This window comes from Lycium barbarum, chromosome 1 (assembly GCF_019175385.1).
Source record: "Lycium barbarum isolate Lr01 chromosome 1, ASM1917538v2, whole genome shotgun sequence".
NCBI lineage: Eukaryota > Viridiplantae > Streptophyta > Magnoliopsida > Solanales > Solanaceae > Lycium > Lycium barbarum.
This window is the reverse complement of record NC_083337.1, coordinates 6,835,399-6,856,567: the sequence shown is the minus strand read 5'-3', so window position 1 is coordinate 6,856,567 and position 21,169 is coordinate 6,835,399. Positions and strand designations below refer to the sequence as shown.

Here is a 21,169-nt window from a genome sequence, read left to right as displayed (position 1 = left end):
ATGTGTTGAATGTTGCGAGGGCTCTCAGATTTCAGGCCAATTTGCCTATTTTTTTTCTGGGGTGAATGTGTTCTTGCTGCATCTCATCTCATAAATCGTACCCCCACACCCAAATTGGAAAATAAAACACCTTTTGAAATTTTATTCAATAAACCTCCTTCTTTTGATGCTATTCGTACTTTTGGGTGTTTGTGCTTTGCTTATAATAAAAAAACTCAGGGTGACAAATTTGCTAGTCTGAGCAGAAAGTGTTTGTTTGTGGGATATCCATTTGGTAAGAAGGGGTGGCAGTTGTTTGATCTTGATACGAAGGAAGTTTTTGTCTCTCGTGATGTAAAGTTTGTGGAGGATGTGTTTCCTTTTGCTTGTCCGGAAGATGTTAATATTTCGTCTAGTTTTTTTGATGAGGGTGCTGAAATTGATCGTGATTTTATGGTGTACGGGGATGAATTAGGGGGCGAAGTTGATAGTTCGGAGGCTGCCGAGCAGCAGCCGCAAACCACGGCCCAACAAGCGTCTGCTGGCAGTCAGGTCGAGCTGCAGTCAGCGGCCACTGTCCAGCCCGCTGGGAACCCAGCGCCAGCTGGCAGCGAGGCTGAGCGGCTGCCAACAGCCACTGCACAGCCCGCTGGGAATCCAGCGCCCGCTGGCAGCGAGGTGGGGCAGCAACACCATACCCCAGTCACGAATGTGGAAGGTGGCTTGGGGCATGGTTTTCGGGAGAAATTTCCCTCTGTTGTGCTTCGTGATTATGTGACACACTCAGTTTTTGCTAATAGTCCGTCCCCTACAACTCCTCTTACCAATCAATCCTCATGTACTCCCTATCCTTTGGCACACTATATTAATTGTGACAATTTTTCTGTAAATTATCGTAAATTTCTTGCAGCTATTATTTCGAGTAAGGATCCTAAGACCTTCAAAGAAGCCAAGAAACACGAAGGTTGGAGACATTCAATGAAAGAAGAGATACGTGCATTGGAAGACAATGGTACATGGACTTTGGAACATCTTTCTCCAGGTAAGAAAGCACTTGGTAATCAGTGGGTGTACAAGACCAAGTTTTTGTCAAATGGAGATGTGGAACGGTTCAAATCGCGCTTGGTTGTGTTGGGAAATCATCAACAAGCGGGCATTGACTACAATGAAACTTTTGCTCCGGTCGCCAAGATGACTACTGTTCGAGCCTTCCTATCCATTGCAGGATCCAAAAATTGGGAACTTCACCAAATGGATGTTCATAATGCCTTTTTACATGGTGACCTTGATGAGGAGGTGTATATGAAGCTCCCTCCCGGGTTTGAAAGTCCAGATCCTACGTTGGTGTGTCGTTTGCGCAAATCGCTGTATGGGTTGAAACAGGCCCCTAGATGTTGGTTTGCAAAATTGGTAACTGCTTTGAAAGGGTACGGTTTCCTTCAATCTTATTCTGATTATTCTCTTTTTACATTTACTAGAGGGAATATTCAGATTAATATCTTGGTTTATGTTGATGATCTTATTATTTCTGGGAATGATTCCGCTGCACTTGCAACTTTCAAAGCCTATTTGAGTGATTGTTTCAAAATGAAAGACCTTGGGTCTCTCAAATATTGTTTGGGTGTTGAAGTAGCTCGTAGTTCATCAGGGTTGTTTTTGTGTCAACGCAAGTATACTCTTGATATTATCTCTGAAGCAGAATTGTTAGGTGCAAAGCCAAGTGGGTTCCCTATTGAGCAAAATCATAAACTTGGCCTTGCAAATGGAGATTTGTTGTCGGATCCGGAGGTCTACCGTAGATTAGTCGGGCGTTTGATTTATTTGGGGGTCACTCGACCGGACTTGGCATATTCTATTCATATTTTGTCTCAATTCATGCAAGAACCCCAGATTGAACATTGGGAAGCGGCCTTACGAGTGGTCCGTTATTTGAAAGGCACACCAGGACAGGGTATTTTGTTACGTGTCGATAGTGAGTTGACTTTGCAGGGATGGCGTGATTCTGATTGGGCGGCTTGTCCGCTTATTCGTCGTTCGTTGACAGGTTGGCTAGTATTATTTCTAGGTCAATCTCCCATCTCTTAGAAGACAAAGAAGCAGCACACAGTTTCTAGATCTTCTGCAGAGGCTGAATATAGGTCCATGGCTGCGGTCACTTGTGAGTTGAAGTGGCTGAGAGGTCTGTTGTTGAGTTTAGGTATACAACATCCCAAGGCGATCAAATTGTTTTGTGATAGTCAGTCCGCTTTGCACATCGCAAAAAATCCGATTTTCCATGAACGAACAAAGCACATTGAGGTAGATTGTCACTTTGTTCGTGATGCAATTAATGAAGGTTTGATTTCTCCATCACACGTTTCAACATCTTCACAATTGGCAGACATTTTTACCAAAGCTCTCGGCAAAACTCAGTTTGACTTCTTGCTTTCCAAGTTGGGCATTTTTTATTCCTATGCTCTAACTTGAGGGGGGGGGGGGGGGTATTGCGGTATAATATCTTTATATTATTTGATATTATTTGGTAGCATATTTTTAGGGAGATAATTACCATATATTAGTTAGTTTCCTTGTTTTACTAGGGTTCAAGATTGTATCCTATATATATTCTCTCTTGGTGAATGAATGGAACAAGTCAAGATTGTATAGTTTCTACATTTCTTTTCATAATTGAATTATATCATGAAAAAGTTTGAAGTGAATGTTGTTGGAGCACATTTGTTGGATGTCAAAGGGTTGTCAAAGATTTAAGACTTCAGTTAATTCTCTTAATTCATACAAAGTTCCAATAAGGTATTTGACATTTAAACTACAATCCACTTTATATCCGAGATGATTCAACTTAAAGCTATAGGTTCGTGCACCTATTTAATTTCTCAGATATCGAATTATGTGGAGATTTTATAATATAAATTTTGCCTAACTAGATAAATATCATTTAGGGATATGAAAAATTATTTGTAGTAGGTGAACTACATATAATTTAAGATTTAAATATCATTTTAGTTGATTTAAAGTTGCTCCTCTATATGCGAATTTTTGTTTTTTGGGGGGGGGGGGGGGGTGGATGGGGGGTGGATGTTAGTAAATGATGATACAGAACTGTTATTCTGCAAAGTAATTTTTGGGGATACATGATTGTCATTCTCTTTCATTGCTGAAAAGTTTAAAAAAAAATGTTATATAATCTACTTAAGAAAACATAAAATAAGTAACAAATGAGCAATTATAGAAGAATGATAAAAGGTTATATGCCATAAAGACCAAAAAATGATTCTTTTAACATCTAATCAAAACCAATAGCTATAGTGGAAGAGGTTAAGTCAATAGTTATATTTAGACTCTTGGGTTTTTTAGACTCTTGGGTTCACAAATAAGAGGAATTTTTATGATTACTAATGGTAAACAACATTCTTGTAAAATAATTAACTATAACAGTTGAAGAGAAAAGTTAAGTAGGTATATTTAGAATAACTATTACAGTGAAAAAGAAAAATTTAAGTAGATATATTTGGAGTAATTATTATAGTGGAAAATGAAAAGTCAAGTAGATATATTTAGAGACTTTGGGCTACTTAAGAGGTAATGCAAAATATATAGTTCAAAATAATATTAATCATTATAAATAATGTTTATTGGTAGCAGTTTATTTAGAGACTTTTGAAATTTCTAAAAAAAAGTAAACATAAAATTATGTCCTATAATAAATTTAAACTATCAAAAGTGGGAGGCTTTTATTTAGATAATACTTTCCTATTTTATTTTTATTTTATGTATTTTCCCTTATTTCTAACCGCGCGAAGTACGGATAAGTTAACTGGTTAAAACATCATTTCGTGAAAAAACTATGTGATTCTAAAGGATTAACCAAATAATGGGATTAACACAACACTAACAAGAGGGTGCTCATCTATCTATAAACATGCCCAAGATTACCATTTCATAATTTCCGCTTTTCTGAGTTTCACAAACAACGTGTTTTCTTTACTCTTCAAATTGCGATTTTTAAATTTTTAAATGTAAAACTTGACCCATAAGTTTATATTTTATATTAAAAAAAAAGATTCATAAGCTGGTAGATATGTTTTCTTAAATGTAAAACTTGACTTGAAGTTTTGGTTTGTCTTCTCGGTCATCTGATCGGAAATGCATGTTCGACGTGAAGAGATTGATCGTACCATTTGAGAGGATTATATTAAAGAGTAGTTACACTGCAACTCATATTTAATTTTTCTTTTTATTGAACTAAAGTATGATCAATAGGTGTTGCATTTTTTTAGAAATGTCTTCTAGTTGTGTATTAACTTTGTTATGAACTATGATTTGCTCATTTGGTAAGCTTGTGAAAGAATTGAGAAAGTTTTGATAGTTTTCACAACTTGTAGGGTTTTCATGTTTATAAGAAAAAATACAACTTAAAAAATCCAAATTGTATGTCCAAATAAAACTTCAACTTCAAATCAACCTGATTTCAAATCATTATTTTAAACGAGGCCTAATCCTTGTTGTTACTCTTTTTGAAATAAAACTACATTTTAAAGAAACTACAATAGAGTTACTATAAATTGCTATTTATGTTAAATATATAATTACTAGTGCGGCAATGAATGTGCTAAGCCCGTGCCCAATGCCTTTATAGTGTGGACAGTTAAAACAATTTATGATGTGATTATACTATCGTAAGCCTCAGGTGGTTGCTTAGTATAATAGGAAAATGAGCATTAGATAAACCTCGTTTTTGAAACTCGACAATGTACATGAAAGTTTGAACTCTTCCCAAGATACTTTGCTTTAATGTATCTATCTCAATTCTTTGAATTTGGCCTTAAATAATTCACTAATCAAATCAGGTTTATTTTGCACTTCATTAGTCGATGCAAGATGTTTTTTTATTTTCCGGCCAACACGGATTTTTTTTTCTTCTATTAAATCAACTTACACGTTAAACAATCTTAACTTCGTGATTTTATATTTCAAACCAAATTTTTCCTCAAAATATATATATGTATTCAAATTGAAATCACGAAGCATTTCCTAGATGCTCCATTCTCGAATTACAACACCAACATCATAAGTTCTTGGGCAAACCAACAATTTCTTCGCATCATTTTGGTACGTGATGGGAAAGAAGAACCAGGTTATGACGATCATTCCACATATTCTTGATTGAGGCAAAAGCTCCTCAACTGAAAATTGGTAAAAGACCAAAACTATAAATATCATCAGGACTATACACTTGAGGTTCCCTTCTTTCGCGGTATTTGAAAGAACAATTAGAGGAGCATAATTAAGTTAATTATAAATTGTAAGAGCTTGAACTTCTAAAGTATAAGAAACTTAATGGAACAACCACTAATTATACATACACAGTTTATGAGAGAAAAATCACGACGTGTAAATAGAAGGCATTGATAGGTTACAAAAAATAAAGAACCACCTATGAGGAAATATTTGTGCAAGACATTACCTGCTGCCACAACATCAAGTACAAAAAACGAACTTGAGTTGACCTGAGTAAACTTTTTTGTCAGCTGATATATCCTTGGTAAAAATAAAAGTAGTGCGATATATAGGAGATTACCATTATCTAGAAATAAAAGTACAACAGCATGAAGGAGATTAACTTGATCCATCTGATTCAAGTACAAAAACAACCTGATGGACCTATTCTAACTATACAACAAAGTGATAAATGAATTAAATCTAAAAGTTTAATATGTTATTCAGAATGTACAAAAGGCAGCATGAGGTAAAAATATTAAATGTCGCGAATACCCTGAAACAGTTGGTTAAGCCTAGTTTTTTTTGACAATCAAAGAAAAAGTGCAACGTCAAAAGCAGAGATGTACAAGTGACGCAATGCAAATAGCAAAGAAAATTCCTAAAGCACCCCTAACCCAAGGTGAGCAAAGAGCTCAACTCTCCCTTCTATATAGATAGTAATAGTAATAATAGTACTCCCTTCGTCCCAATTTAAGTATTTTAGTGTGACTTGACACAAAATTTGAGAAATAAAAGATATTTTTGAATCTTGTGGTCCTAAATTAAAGATGTGTGTAATGAACTAAAATATCTTTTAAATCTTCAACTTATTAAATATAGAAAGAAACATTTTTTTTGAGATAAACAAAAAAGAAAAGTAAGACACTCAAATTGGAACGAAGGGAGGATAATAGTAATAAAGTAAAGTAGTACTGATAATAGTAATAATGTATACGCTTTTAAAAGTTACTTCTAGACATTAAAGAGGACAAACTTGACATAAAGAAAAGATTGGGGACCAATGCAGCATTTAAAATTACATCATAAACAGGATTACCCATAACACAAGAAAATGGTGGAGTCCTAATTGAGCCAATTCATCAGTGAAATCAATGGAGCAAAAAAGGGATTTTTTTTTAGTTTCAAATGCATTGTAGAGAAACCCCATTTGGTTCAAAGTCAACAATTTACAGCTTAAAGGTAACTTTTGTTTTCTTTGTTGCTTAATAATTACTTACAAAATGAGCCAATTGTATGTCTTCTTTGATAGTACAATGAGATACTTTTGAATTATTTAAGTTAGAAAGTGAAAAGGTTGAATCTTTTGCAAATTTATGTGGCCAAAAGTTTCAAAGTTTGGAACTTTTTGCTTTTTCCTCAAGTTTCTGCTTTGACCCTTTTGCATTTGATGAAAATATACTCCCTCCGATTTGCTGCTTTTTTGTTTTACACGCCCATTAATTAAGAGGGACATTTGTGTAACTTTACACTTATTTTGTGTCTAAATTATAATCTCTCTCCTCCATTAAATGTTTACTATATTTATGTGTCATCTCCGTTAATGACAAAATTCTACTAAGGTAAAATGGGGAAAAAATATTAATTGTGCCTTGAACTCCTAAAACGCTGAATAATTTGAGACAACTATTTTTAGTAACTACGATAGATAATTTGAGACGGAGGGAGTATGGTTTAGGAGTGATTTTGGAATAAGACCCTGCAGATTATTTTTGCTCTAAATCAATCCAAGATTATCTTTTGGACTTGAATTCCTCAACTTGGCCAATGAAATTAATTGTTTTTTCTTGAGTCTAAATATCGAGGATCTATCGGAAACAATGTCTATACCCCACAAAGGTACCATGAACCAGAATAGAAGAGCTTGCGCCACCCATGAGTGAATATTTTATAGTAGCCTCATTAGGCCGTACATCTTTCTTGGTATATCCAGATAATAGCTAAAGATCCACCATGTCTTCCATGTGGGGTTTCTAAAGACATATGCCAGTTAGTATTATTATGAACTCAAATGAAAGGACAAAAAAGTTGGATCTAGAGATCCGGAATAGGGAACTCGCTAACTTCAGAATCCGTTTCAGAATGTCTAAAACAATTCATCCTTTTTTTTTTTTTCAATTTTGAGTTCGTTGTCTTATTGTGCGACCACAGAGAAGGCTCCCGTATCGTACATCCTACCCTCCCCAGACCCCACTTGTGAGACTACATTGGGTATGTTGTTGTTGTTTGTCCTTGAGCCTAAATAATTTAGTAACCGGAGGGAGGATATCCAGGATGGTATCGTCCAATTGTAGTCCACTAACATTGGAAGTAATTGGACCAGCTAGGAAATTGAATGAAAGGTTTAGGGATTCGAGTTATGTAAAGGTTCTGTTTATCAGTCGAATAGGCGTAGGAGATAGTCACTGGGTTCATATATTACTGTAAAATTTACACCAGAGAGATATAAATGCATACAATAACAACAGACCCAGTGTAATCCCACAGGTGGGGTCGGGGGATGTATGCATACCTTACCCCCGCCTCTGTGGGGTGGAGAGACTGTTTCCTATAAGAGATATATTACTGTTCCCATTTGGTCATTGGAAACCTAGCCATGAGTTGATAATTTTAAGATGAAGCAAGGAGTTTCAAGTTTGAAATGTGCAAAAACTCTTTTAGATAATATAACTGTGTGTTTACATTGTTATGTAAAAAGAGAAATTTGGAGGAATCGTTGAAAAAACGCTCACAGAGTGAAGCTCAAACTCTTGTAATTGACTTCTAAACTGTTGGTCAGTGATCTAGCATTTCAAAGATAGTCTTAACAGGTAAACGTTTAGCTTGCCTTTGAAATTTAGAAAAAAGATAAGAAATTTATTAGCTGAATTTTGCAGTCTAATTCAGACGTACATATACTTTATAGAAAACAATCATATAAGTTGAGATCATGAACTCAACTAATAATCTCTACTTAACAAACCAGGGCTAATAACACTTTTGGTCTCTCAGTTATTGATATATTCTTATTATAGTCCCTATGATATCTGACTAAGCACATGAAACCTTCAATTAATTGAATTGTGCACTTTTGATCCCTTTGCTTGTGAATAATCATGAATTTACCATAATTATTACCCGTTCAACTACTTACTTTCTCATGTGATATGTTAAATTTGTATTTTTACTTCATATTTGACTGTAACATAGTTCTATAATTAGTTAAATATAACATATTTTCTACATGAAGGGACCAAAAACACACGTTTTAATTAATTGAAGGTTAAATATGCTAAGCCATTCATCACTCTGTGCTTTTTCATTCTCGTAATTACTCTGTGTTCCAGGTTGAATACCTGGTCAAACCATGATTAAGTGCTAAAAATTTTATGTACAGACACATTTCATGCATCTATTGGCTTGGTATAATCATCGGATACAGATAAGCTTTTCAGTTTCTCTTTGTTTTGTGGGACAGTGAAAAATGTCTTTTGACTGCTTATTAATTACTTCTCGATAATCTTAGGTGCTGACAATGTTTAATCTTTTGGAATGCCAAAGCCGAAAAAACCTGAACATATGCTTCAACTTTTGCAGCATTTCATCAAACACTTGAACCAAATCAAACAAATATATTCCCTTCTTACAACCAGTGGCCCTCTCCTCCTTACCTCTCAATGGATCAACACGCTCCTTTACAACACTCTCATTAGAGCTTACCTCAACATTTCTCAGCCTCAAACAGCACTTAACCTTTTCACTCACATGCTCTTTCATCAAGCTCAACCCAATAGCCATACTTTCCCTTCCCTTAGTAAAGCAGCCGTGTATTTCCCGCCCTGTTTGGCTTCATATATAGGCAAGAACCTTCATTCTCAAGTCTTGAGAAGAGGGGTCTTGGGTGACCCGTGTGTGTGTACTTCTTTTATCGGCTTGATGCTTGTGGGAAAAATGGGGATATGGGTTTGGGGTTCTTGATGTTTTCTCACATGACTTATAGAGATGTTTATTCGTGGACTAGTATGATTCATGGGTATATGAAGAACGGATGCTCTGAGGTTGCTGTTAAGTTTTTCGAGAAAATGATGGTACACGAGGATGTGGAGCAAGGTTTATTGAAGCCAAGTGAGGCTACTTTTGTTAGTATTCTTTCTTCTTGCACGTTTCTTGATGTTGGTGTGGCGTTATATTTAGGGAGGCAAGTACATGCTTACATGGTAAAGAATGAGGAGTTGAGTGTCTTCATGACGACCGCGTTGATCGCGTTTTACGGGAAGATGGGTTGTTTGGTATATGCTTCGAAGGTATTTGATGCGATGGTTAGCAAGAAGGTTTGCGCTTGGAATGCTATGATTTCTTCCCTAGCTTTGAATGGTAGAGAGAAGCAGGTATTAACGATGTACGAGAAGATGAGAGCAAAGGGGGTGCAACCAAATGAGATTACCTTTGTGGCAGTTCTATCAGCTTGTGCACGTGCCAAGCTTGTCGATTTGGGTTTTAAATTATTTGAAACAATGTCACATGAATTTGGACTTGTACCTAAGATGGAACATTATGGTTGTGTGGTTGATCTCGTAGGGAGAGCTGGGCTACTACAGGAAGCATACGACTTCATAAAGAAGATGCCTTTTGAAGCTGATGCCACTGTGTTGGGTGCTTTGATGGGTGCTTGTAGACTTCATGGAGCCATTGAGTTGGGAAATGAAGTAGCACAACTATTGCTTAAGTCGCAACCGAATCATTCAGGGCGATATGTGCAACTTTCAAGCATTTATGCTGAGGTAGAGAGGTGGGACCACGCTGCTGCCTTGAGAAAAGCGATGTCAGATGCTGGAATACACAAAGTTCCAGCCCATAGTTTTATTTAGTGGAGCTGATAACTGCAGCAGCTTTTATTTGCAAAATTGTCAATGAGCCTGCTTGGTGATAAAATCTAGCTCGAATCAGCTAAAAGAATACCGCATATGGATTTTTGCACGGAGATTGAAGCACTGCATAAAGAAAGCTGAAGTCACAGCAGATAAAAATTAAGGAGATGAGACATTTTTGTGAAAATGCACGGCAAACCTGGTTCCCAAGTCTGTTTGACGAGGTATTTCTTTTTGTTTTCTACTTTCGTTTTTCTGAATCCTTTTCTTTGCCCCAAAATTTTGAAGTTATGGTGTGGTTTGCTAATTAATTAATCTGAACAACTGTTGATCACGATACACATCACTTAAAGGCAAGCGGGTTCTGCTTGATTTCTTCCTAAATAAATTGTCAAATGTATATGGATTTCGATCACTAGCAGTTCTATCACTCAATTGCGTGTTTATGTCTTTCTTATTTTGGGCTTTGAATGGTAGCAACCCCCGATTTTGCATGTATCATTATGCAAGTTATTGTTTGGTACTGAGGTTTAGTTGTTGTATCCGAGGTTGTTTCTCCAACTTTTCAACTGCTACGCCACCTCCATAGTGCGCATTGCTATTCAAGCTAATGTATGTTGACCAATATCAATGAATACCTTTTTCATTTCGATGTACGCGAGACATTGGAACTCTTTTAGGATCTTTAATGTGCTTTCTACTGTGATTCCAATTTCCCGACAGATTATCACGTGTTTTACTATGATCTTGTCCTCGCGTGTTGTACGTGATTCCTAAACATTATATTATCAACCAGTAGAACTTTACCAATTCATCTTATTTACACTCAAATTCTTCTTTAAGTACTTAAATGACACAAAGCGCTATGAGCAACCCATAAATTAAGCATACAAATTTCGCTAATATAACTCATTATTAACATTGTTGGATTATGAAGTTCTACAAATGTTTTAGATAAAATATCCGCCTTAGTGCTGTATGAACTTTTCACTGTGTTGTGTATCTCTGTTGCTCTTTTTCTTTCATGTGATAAAGTAATATAGCATGAAATTGTATCTTATACCATGCAAAAGATTTCCAGGTCACAAGGAACAAAAATGAGGAAAATGAGGTGGCAGAACATGACGATAAACCTGTCTTCAGAATTATCAATGCCTAGATTCTGATAGTAATTTTCTTAATAACCGAGAAATTCTGGAGAGCTAGCCAACACAAGTTTCAATCTCTTTACCCTTCTCCACTTAAATACCATGATAGTCTTTTGATGAAAGACCATCATGAGTCTGCATAAAATTATTTTCGAACTCTGTAACTACAGATTTTTTATTTTTCTGAACTTAAAGTCAGGTGTTCATATCGTCCTCAACTTGGCCAATGAATAATCTAGTGATGGCACATATCGTCCGATTGAATGATTTAAAGATTCAGGTTGTGTACGATTTCTGTTTATCAGTCGAATAGGCCCTAGGAGATAGTTAACTAAGGAGGAGTAATTCGGATGAATTTATTCTACATACCATAGACAAATGAAAACAAAATCTAGTTGAGTCTCAAAGGAAGAAAGTCACGTCTTTATTCATAGGGCAACAAGTAATTCATGAAACATCACAAACAATGAAAGTAAAAGCTTGTATTTGAATTCCATCAACTAACTAGACCTGAAACCTGTAATTTCCAGAAAATGAAAAATTAGATTAAGAGCCCTTTACTTTTCTTTTCACTTAGTTTTCTCTTTGCACATGATCATTTCGCTTTTCAACTTATATTACGTCTGTTGATCGCTTTTCCAACAATAATTTTCCCTTTATTTTCCTCTCCACATCTTATCTCCTCGTATATTTTCACATTTGAAATAATTGACAGATCTAGAATATGAAGTTTATAGGTTCCAACACGACTTCAAGTTACTAATATACAATAATAATTAGGCCAGCAATTAAATATTTATTGATCTTCAGTAAATTTCTTAATATATACAGAGTTTTGCAAAAGTTACAGAGTTCACGTAAATCCTTAATGAAAGCTATAAATCTGCCCCGAGTATCGATTAATCGTATAAATAATATAAATTAATCCCGCTTGATGTAAACCTGAACTCAAGTGCACTGAACTAGCAGAAATATTCAAAAAGTAGGACATATTGAACAAAAGATGAAATGGTCAAATGGAGTTATTAGTTTTGAATTTGTTTCGCGATTAGGACCAGAAAAAAAAAAAGAAAAAAGAAGAAAAAGAACACAAAGAGCATAGGGACTAGACCAATACCTCTACAGATCAATGTTGAGAAAAGATAACATGTTTCTTATGTTGCTCGGACTCTTCAAAAATGTCAATGTGTGTGTGTTGGATTCTCCAAAAGTAATGTATTTTTGGAGAATCCGACACGGGTGCGGCATTGAAAGTGAAGAGTCCTCGCAACTTAGCATGTTTCAATTCTTTTATATATATATCTATTTTATTTTTTAACAAGTAAAAGTATTTTCATTAATAAATATTGCGACAACGCCATATACAAAGAATATACCAAAAGATCAAGAATCTACAAAATATGATTCTCTACAAACTCCATCCAAAAGAAAATAAGAGAGCGGAGGCTACTCCTCAACTGAGAGAAACTGGACTCTACTCCTTCAAAAGCTCTCTTATTTCTCTCTTTCCACACTACCCACGTTAACGCAATTGGTATCACGTTCCAAGCCCGTCGTCTCCTCCTCCTCCCACTCTTCCAACTGAACATCAAATCTTTCACAGTTCTTGGCATTACCCAATGCGTGTGAAACCACCTAAACATATCCCACCATAATCTCATGGTAAGCCCGCAATGTAGAAGAAGTGGATCCACATCCTCAACTGACGCAGACAACCTTCCGCCTTCTAAGCTTTTCTGCTGTCAAAAACCCCTCTAGAGGCTAGCCAAGTGAAAAAACACACTTTTCGCGGAACACTTGGAACCCATATTGCATTACATGGGAAATCAACCTCCTCCCTAACCAAAAGTTTCTCATAAAAAGACTTCACATAAAAAGACTTCACAGAGAACACTCCACTATCTCCTAGGCCCTACCACCACCCATCGGGATTAACCACCGGATTGACTTGCCTATAAAGTAAGTCTATCAATCTTTGCAACTCATTCACTTCCCGATCTTGAAAACCTTTCTAAATCTCAAATCCCAAAAAGTCCCTCCACCTTGTGTCCTACTAATTTGTTTTATTGTCAAGTCTCTTTGGCAAGATATTCTATACCAACTCTGGAATTCATCTTCCTAGAAAATATTCCCACAACAAGTATGTCCCCAAAAATGCACTCAACTCCTGTCTCCTACCTTGAATGAGATATTTTCCACAAAATAATCCCATCCCTTCATGATATTCCTCCTCAAACCACACCCGAAAGGCAAAACGATATCTTTAGTTTTCCAACCCCTTTCCGTTATCCCATATTTATCGACTATCACCCTCCTCCATAAAGCTTGTACCTCTACCCCCGAACCTTCACATCCATTTCCCCGACAAAGCTTTATTAAAGACTTTTAAATCTTTAAATCCAAGGCCTCCCCAACTTTCCAGTGACCGAAGTTGGAGCAAGAAACAACGACAATTAGTTCGTGGGAATGCTCAATAGTCTGCTCTTAATACAACAACAACAACAACAACCTAGTGAAATCCCACCATGTGGGGTCTGGGAAGGGTAGAGTGTACGCAGACCTTACTCCTACCAAGGTAGGACGGCTGTTTCGGCTCAATAGTCTGCTCTTAATAAGTACAAGAAATTAGCAAAATATGGACAGGCGTGTTTTTCAACTAACAAGGAGTGGCAACTTTTTTGTAATAGAAGTCCTGGACTACTTTCTCGATCGCCTTAAGATTTTGGATTAAATGCTCAAATGTTTTCCCATTTAGAAGTCATATGCTTGAACTTTAGAGCACTCTTTATCGATTGAGTTAACACCATAAAGCATATTTAAGCCAATTAATCATATCATCATGGACAATCTTAATAGATAAACGTTTAGCTTGCTATCAAAATTACTTGATGTAATTAAGAAAAAGATAAGATAACTTCATAAATTTATTAACTGAACTGTGCAGTTGAATCCAATTTGCTAACTAATACTATAGGTTGAATATGTAACAAACAATTGATAAACGAAAACTCATGTCTTTATTCATAGGGTAGCGAACACTTCATGAAACATCACAAACTAGGAAAGTAAAAGCTTTTAATTGCATCCCCGAAATTCAGTAGACTTGAATCCTGCAAAAAGTTAAAGCTCTCCTGCAAAAAGTTAAGAGCTTTAAGGATGAAGGGGGTAGAATATATACATTGATTTAAAAAAAATCTTCTGAAGGATAATGATCAAGTTCAATACCTGGAGGTTACACACTATTTTCTTTTCTTGTGCTTTTGCATTCTCGTGATAATTCTGTGTTCCAATTCTTCAACCATCCTCGAAAACCATGCTGGATATTGAGTAGACAACATTATATATACCATGGACAGTCCAATAATGAGTCCACAACCGTAACCCATGAGAACCGCCTGCCAACTGATCATTGCTGAATCTCCTTCTTTTTCTTGATCTAGCTCAACTGCAGTTGTCGCTTGTGGTACCCCATCATCACCGCCACAATCTTTTGAGAGTGGAAATCCACGTAACCCATCATTCTCTTGGTATGAACTATTCTCAAATGTATCAAATTGTTTTCCTTTGGGGATGCATCCAACAAGATGATTGTGAGAGAGATTTAAGACTGCAAGAAATGTGAGGGTTTCAAGTTTTTGCGGTATCCCTCCTCCAGTTTTGTTAGATGAGAGATCCAACGATTCAATTACAGATAATTGCTGCAGTGATGCCGGTATAACACCTTCCAAGCCGTTATGAGATAAGTTCAACGTACGAAGCCCAATGAAATCTCCAATAATACTTGGAATATAACCTTCAAATCTGTTGTTAGAGAGATCAATGACTATATTTGTAGTCAAAACTCGAACAAATACAAGATCCAATCCCTTTGTTGTGATTGTCACAGAATCATATTGACCTCCATTATACCTTGGGGTTGTCATGTTCTCATCAATTGTTTTCATGGCATGAAAATTCTCAAAAAGACTTGCTGGTAAATTCCCACTAAATCCATTAGATGAGAGATCCATAATTCGGAGTTATGGAAATAAGTTTCTGGTCCTTGAAGCTTTGAAGGGTCCATGCAACTTATTTGATCTCAACTTTAAGATCATCAAATTCGTCAGGGTTCCCAGCCAGATTGGAAATGTGTCATTCAACTGATTGTTACCTAAATCAAGAAGTTCCAAATACTTGCAGTTGGTCAAAGATCGTTGGACCTTCCCCTCTAGCTTATTCCCATGCAATTTAATGACACTGAGGTTGGTTTCCAATACTAAAAGTTATACTAATTGTCCCACTGAGACTATTGTTGCTCACATCCAGAACCCGAAGTTCATTCATCTCGCCCAAACATTGTGGGATCGATCCCTCCAATTTTTTACTTCCCAAATCTAGCATTGCCAATGTTTTCAGATTGCAGATGGTTGAAGCAATCTGTCCACTGAAATTATTTTGAGAGAGGAAAAGATAATATAGGTACTGCTGGTCTAGGAGTGACTTTGGAATAGGACCTTGCAGCTGATTTTGTTTTAGAGCAACTTTAAACAATGTTTTGGACTTGAACTCTTGAATTTTGCCACTGAAACTGTTATTGCTCAAGTCTAACCAATCTAGCGATGGGAGGGAGGATATCCAGGAAGTTATAATCCCATTCAAGTGGTTTGATGACAAGTAGAGTGATTGTAGGTTTTGCAGTCCACTTATGTTGGATGGAATTGGACCAGTTAGGGAATTGGACGAAAAATATAAGAACTCAAGTTGCATTCAGTTTCTGCTAAAGGATAAGAACTCAAGTTGGCCATCGAAGTTGTTTTTATCAAGTGATAAACCCCTGAGCTTTCCCCATTTGAATAACTGAATTGATCCTTCAAGATGATTATTTGAGAGGTACAAATGCTCTATGTGGGTGAGATTCCATAGAGGTCTAGGAATAGGCCCTGAGAAATTACATGAACTCATGTCCAATTCACGTAGTGAAGTTAAATAGCTAAATGATTCAGGTACCTTACCAGTAGCATTCACACCAGAGAGATATAAGTACATGAGAGATGTACTGCTATTCCATTTGGTCATTGGAAACTTAACAGCGAGTCGCGGATTGTATGATAAATGAAGATATTTCAAGTTGGAAAACTCTTTCGGGAAATATCCCATATAACTGTGTGTTTGAAAGATCTAGAGTTGTTAAATAAGAAGAGAAATATAGAGGAATTCTCGAAGAGATGTTCACATAGCTAAGGTCGAGCTCTCTTAATTGGGTCAAGTTCTTAAGGAGCAATTCAAAATTGTGAGGTTCGAATATAAGCTGATCATAATTCTTGATACGAAGAACGTATAATTTAGAAAGATGAGAGATTTCAGAAGGGATTAGACTTGAAAAACTTGAACGTGATAGTCGAGATGAGTCAAGCTAGAAAATCCCCCAAATTTGGTTGAAATGTCCGATCCAGAGAAATCATTATCAGACAAATCAAGCAATTTGAGATTGGAGAGTTGAAAAAGGCTACTGTTGTAATGAAACTTGCCTTGAAGTTGGCTGCAACTGAGGTTAAGCTCAATAACTTGTCGTGTCATTTTATCACAATAAACTCCATCCCATGAACAACAATCTGTGCTCTTGTTCCATGAAAGTGTTTTTGGATATGAATTAATCCATTGGCCTAATTTATTGAAAAAAATATCAGAAACATTAGGATTTATTGTAAACATGGGCTTGAACTGCAGAAGAGCTAGAGCTTGATCTTTAGGGCACAAATGAGGTAAGGATGAGGAGAAAGCAAGACATAGAAAGGCGTATAGTGTAAACAATGCAAGTTTTCCAATGCCCATTTCTGCACAGAAAATACCAAACCTGAAGAAGAAATCAAGTTTTTATTTTGCTTGCTCCTCTATTGAATGATATTGAGTTATATATAGCAGAAAGAAAAGAAAATTTACTACTGTGGCTTTGCTGTAATCAATGCTAGGAAGCTCACCTTGTCATTTTCAGTCAAATTTAGTAGGTTCAGTTACATATGCACATTCTCTGGTGATGCTCCAACGAAAAAAATCACCAATATGTGAAGACTATTTAATCTTTAATTCAACAATAGTCAAGCAAGAAACAGTTTAATTAATTTGAATTCTTAGAGAGAAAAGAAAAGTCTATAAGACATTAGTTGGTGTGTAGACCTTGACAAAAAACTCTCAAAGTCTGAAATTCAAAAAGTTAGTTAGAAAAAGAGTATTAATGTCTATATAGACCTTTTGAAAAAACATTTTGAGTCAAAATTCCAATTTTTTTATTGGTTAGGATAAGAGTGTTGGTTGGTGTATTGACCTTGACTTTGAATGAAAAAATCCAACTTTTTTTTCTTAAAGGCCAGGATACAATCATCTAGAATGTGAATGATTGTTGGAAAAATAACTACAATGTATATTTCCTACACTTAGTAAAGCTCCAGTACTCTTATAATAACATCATTTGTTTGATAATGTTCACAAAGGTTACTTTTTCTTTATGTACTTCTATTCTGTCGTGTATTTTACCATCTTAACTTATTCTCTTTTGATCATACGTTTGTGTGTTTGTAACTTTTTAGTTTAGTTAATGATATGTGCAATTCATTAGTTACTTGATTGGCTGATAGCTTCATGTGTTATTGCTTTCTGCTGAAATGTTAGAGAGGAAAGGATGAAGAGAGAAATTATTGGAGAAGGGACTATTGTTTAGTGAAAAGATTTTCTTTAAAGGCCAAAAAAATGTATACTGGACTTGTAGGTATTAATCAGATGTTGGAAACACTTAGCATATTTGCAGACATGAGCTATACATAAGGAAGCACATTTTAATTGCTATCTTTTGTGTTAGTCCACAAATTTATGATGATACTAGTATTATAGTAATGAAAAAGAAATCAGCATATGAGAACCACCTATGCAGAATGGTTTTTACAGTTTTGTTATGAGCAGTGCTTCAGAGATAACACTATATATCAACATGATCTAAACTCTGTTTGTTATTGAGAATGCTTATTTATTGAGAATTCGCAATATTATGCCTCAAACAGGACTAGTACCACTCCATGCTCTCTAGCGCGAGATCTTGCATGAACTTTTTAGTATTCCTTGATCTAATCCCTTAATCGTTTTCGAGCATAGGCTCAAGAATGCATTTATTTCCTAATATGATAGCGTTCCAATCATAGAGTTCTTTATTTTCATCTAACCAAGAATCTTTTAACTTTCTTTTTCCAGGTTCTGATAGTATAAATATCATGGAGGAGGGTAAAATCCAACTTGATGGGAATTTTATCAATTAAAAGAAAAAAGGGCTTACTAATCGTCATCTTGAAAGCAGGACATCCACATCAGCTTCTGGACTGTTTGCTACAGGTGCAAAATATGGTACGAAAATGATCTTCTAGATTCCTAACTGTCATGAAACCTTTCTTTGCTGTAGAATCAAGAATATAACAGCTGCTGGAAGACAGTCCAGGACCACTGACATGGCATTGTCTTCATATATTAGATCCACTGATTCATACGTCCAGCTAGACATGTGCGAAAATGATTGTGAAATTGGTAAACAGAGCAGTAAAAAAGAGGGTTCTCAAACATTTGATAACTTAGTTAATCATATGTGCAATTCGATGTCAACTAACTATGAGATCATCACCCCTTTCATTCCTGAGTGTATGCCCAGTTCATTAGTTATTTGAGTTATGAAAGAACCCTACTTTTTACTTGATTGGCTAATGGTTGGCTGTGTTATGGTGTACTGATGAAGTGTTAGAGAGAATATTATTGATAAAGTACTTTCTGGAGTGAAAAGGTTCGCTTGAAGGCCATGAACATTAATCAGATGTTGGCAACACTTGATGTGCATGTGCAGCCATGAACAAAGTAATTTTTGTTGCTATCTTTGGAGTTAGTCCACAAGTTGATAATGAGACGCTATTGTTGGCACCCAATTTTGTCTCTCCTTTATTCCAATTTATTTCCTTGGGCTTCTAAATTTATTAACGAGCTAAATACTTTATTTTCACCACTATTTTTATTGCTACTACTATTAATATTGTTATCCTTGTTATTACGTTCATCTTCACTATTTTACTATCAACATTACTAGCATTACTTTATCACAATCTTTAATGGTTCGTCATCATTTCATTTTCGGATTTGTACTCGTTAAATTATTATAAGTCAATACTTTATTAAGTCCTTTATTTTCTACATATTAATCACTAATTGTCATCATAATATATATACAAATTAATCACTTAGAGGGGGAGAATGTTACACCTTGGAAATTTCCCCGTTAGCGTACCACGAATAGACCCACGAAGGGTATGATGTATACGACATGTTGACGAGTAAGAAGTAATATTTAATGATTCTAAATGAGATTTCAAAGACATTGGAGGTAGGAGACAAAAGTTGTTAAGGAAAGCAAGGTATATGTTGTATGTCGGGCAAGAATTACGAGTATCGAATTAATGATGGCTCAATGACATTTTGGAGAAGAGTTATAATGTCCCTTATGTATTCAGGCCTCACGTTTCACGTTCAAGTTCATGTATTCACTATTCATGTCTCATGTTTAGGCACTGACGTTTTCATGAAACTATGTCATGTCAGTTTCCATGCCCCATGTCATGTTATGTCTCATGTTTCACGCTCATGTCATGTATCCAGCGCTCATGTTTCATGTCTCATGCTTCAGTATCCATGTTTCCATGTAATCACACATTCAGTTCTCATGATCCATGATCATGCTCGCACGTAACAATGTCAAGCTCTTATGTTTTATGTCATCTTTCATTCATGTTCATGTATTCAAGGCATGTCAAGCCATATCCTTAACCATGACCCATCATTCGAGGACAAATGATCCCAAGGGGGAGATATTGTAACACCCCGTACCTTTAACGAAAGTTTTGACCACGATCCTAGACTTAGAAAATCAGATAAAGAATGTGGGAATTGAAATTTTCCCGTTCAGTTGTGATATGGTGGTTTACGCCCATGAACAGTGGTCGTATTTTAATTTACGCCCATGAACAATGATCGTAAACTGAAATCAAGAATTTCTGAACATTCTGGAATTTGACATTTTGAGGTCATATGGTTAAATACGGACTATATTCCACTTTACGGCCCGTATTTCACAATGTATTTGGAATATGGGAAAACTTCCTTGATGAAAGTTGTAGAGCTTTGAAATACCTTTCCAACGGTATCTTACGGGGGTCAAACGAACATCTGTGTAAAGAGTTATGACCATTTTACTGAAGAGACGCAGTGCAGTCCGTATTGCAAAATACGACCCGTAAACTGAAATACGGCCAGTATTTTGCTGGACGTAAAGTGAAATTTTCCAGAACACTATATATTCGTCCATATCAGTTCAACTCATTATTTTTCATTCCCTCAAACCCTAGAACGACCTCCTACTCTCCTCCAACATCAAGAACACCAAGGTAAGTCCATTCTAATTATTCCAACTCAATTCTAACATATATCCTTGTAATATAAACAAGAAATCATCATTCCTAATCTAGGGTTTTCAAGAAAACCCATCTCAAGATTCAAGAATCAAGATTTAGGAAATCTTCTCCAAAATTCAAGTCTTCAATTCAAGTTTTGGAGCAATTAAGGTATGTAGAACTTCCATCCATATGTGGGAATCTCTACGTTCTTCCCCATGCTCCGTTTCTTGATATTCATGAAGTTAAAATCCTAGGGCATTAAACCCAACATATTTGTAGCCCGTATTTATGTATTTATGTACATGAATTTTGTATCTATATTCGTTGTTGTATTCCTAATCTTCCATTATGGTTATTAGGAACCCTAGCTTAATCCATGAATCATGAATTCTTCCTCATGTGTTCTCATTATGTTCATATGAAACTTTATGATTTTATTTTGCAAGTTATAATCATGTTTTCAAGT

At 35.8% G+C, this 21,169-nt stretch overlaps 2 pseudogenes; one reads left to right on the top strand and one right to left on the bottom strand.

Annotated features, from left to right (window-relative positions):
• The first annotated feature begins 6,502 nt into the window (after positions 1–6,502).
• On the top strand, positions 6,503–19,258 carry LOC132630706 (putative pentatricopeptide repeat-containing protein At1g10330; annotated as a pseudogene).
• On the bottom strand, positions 14,250–17,126 carry LOC132625804 (receptor-like protein Cf-9; annotated as a pseudogene).
• Positions 19,259–21,169: the final 1,911 nt, after the last annotated feature.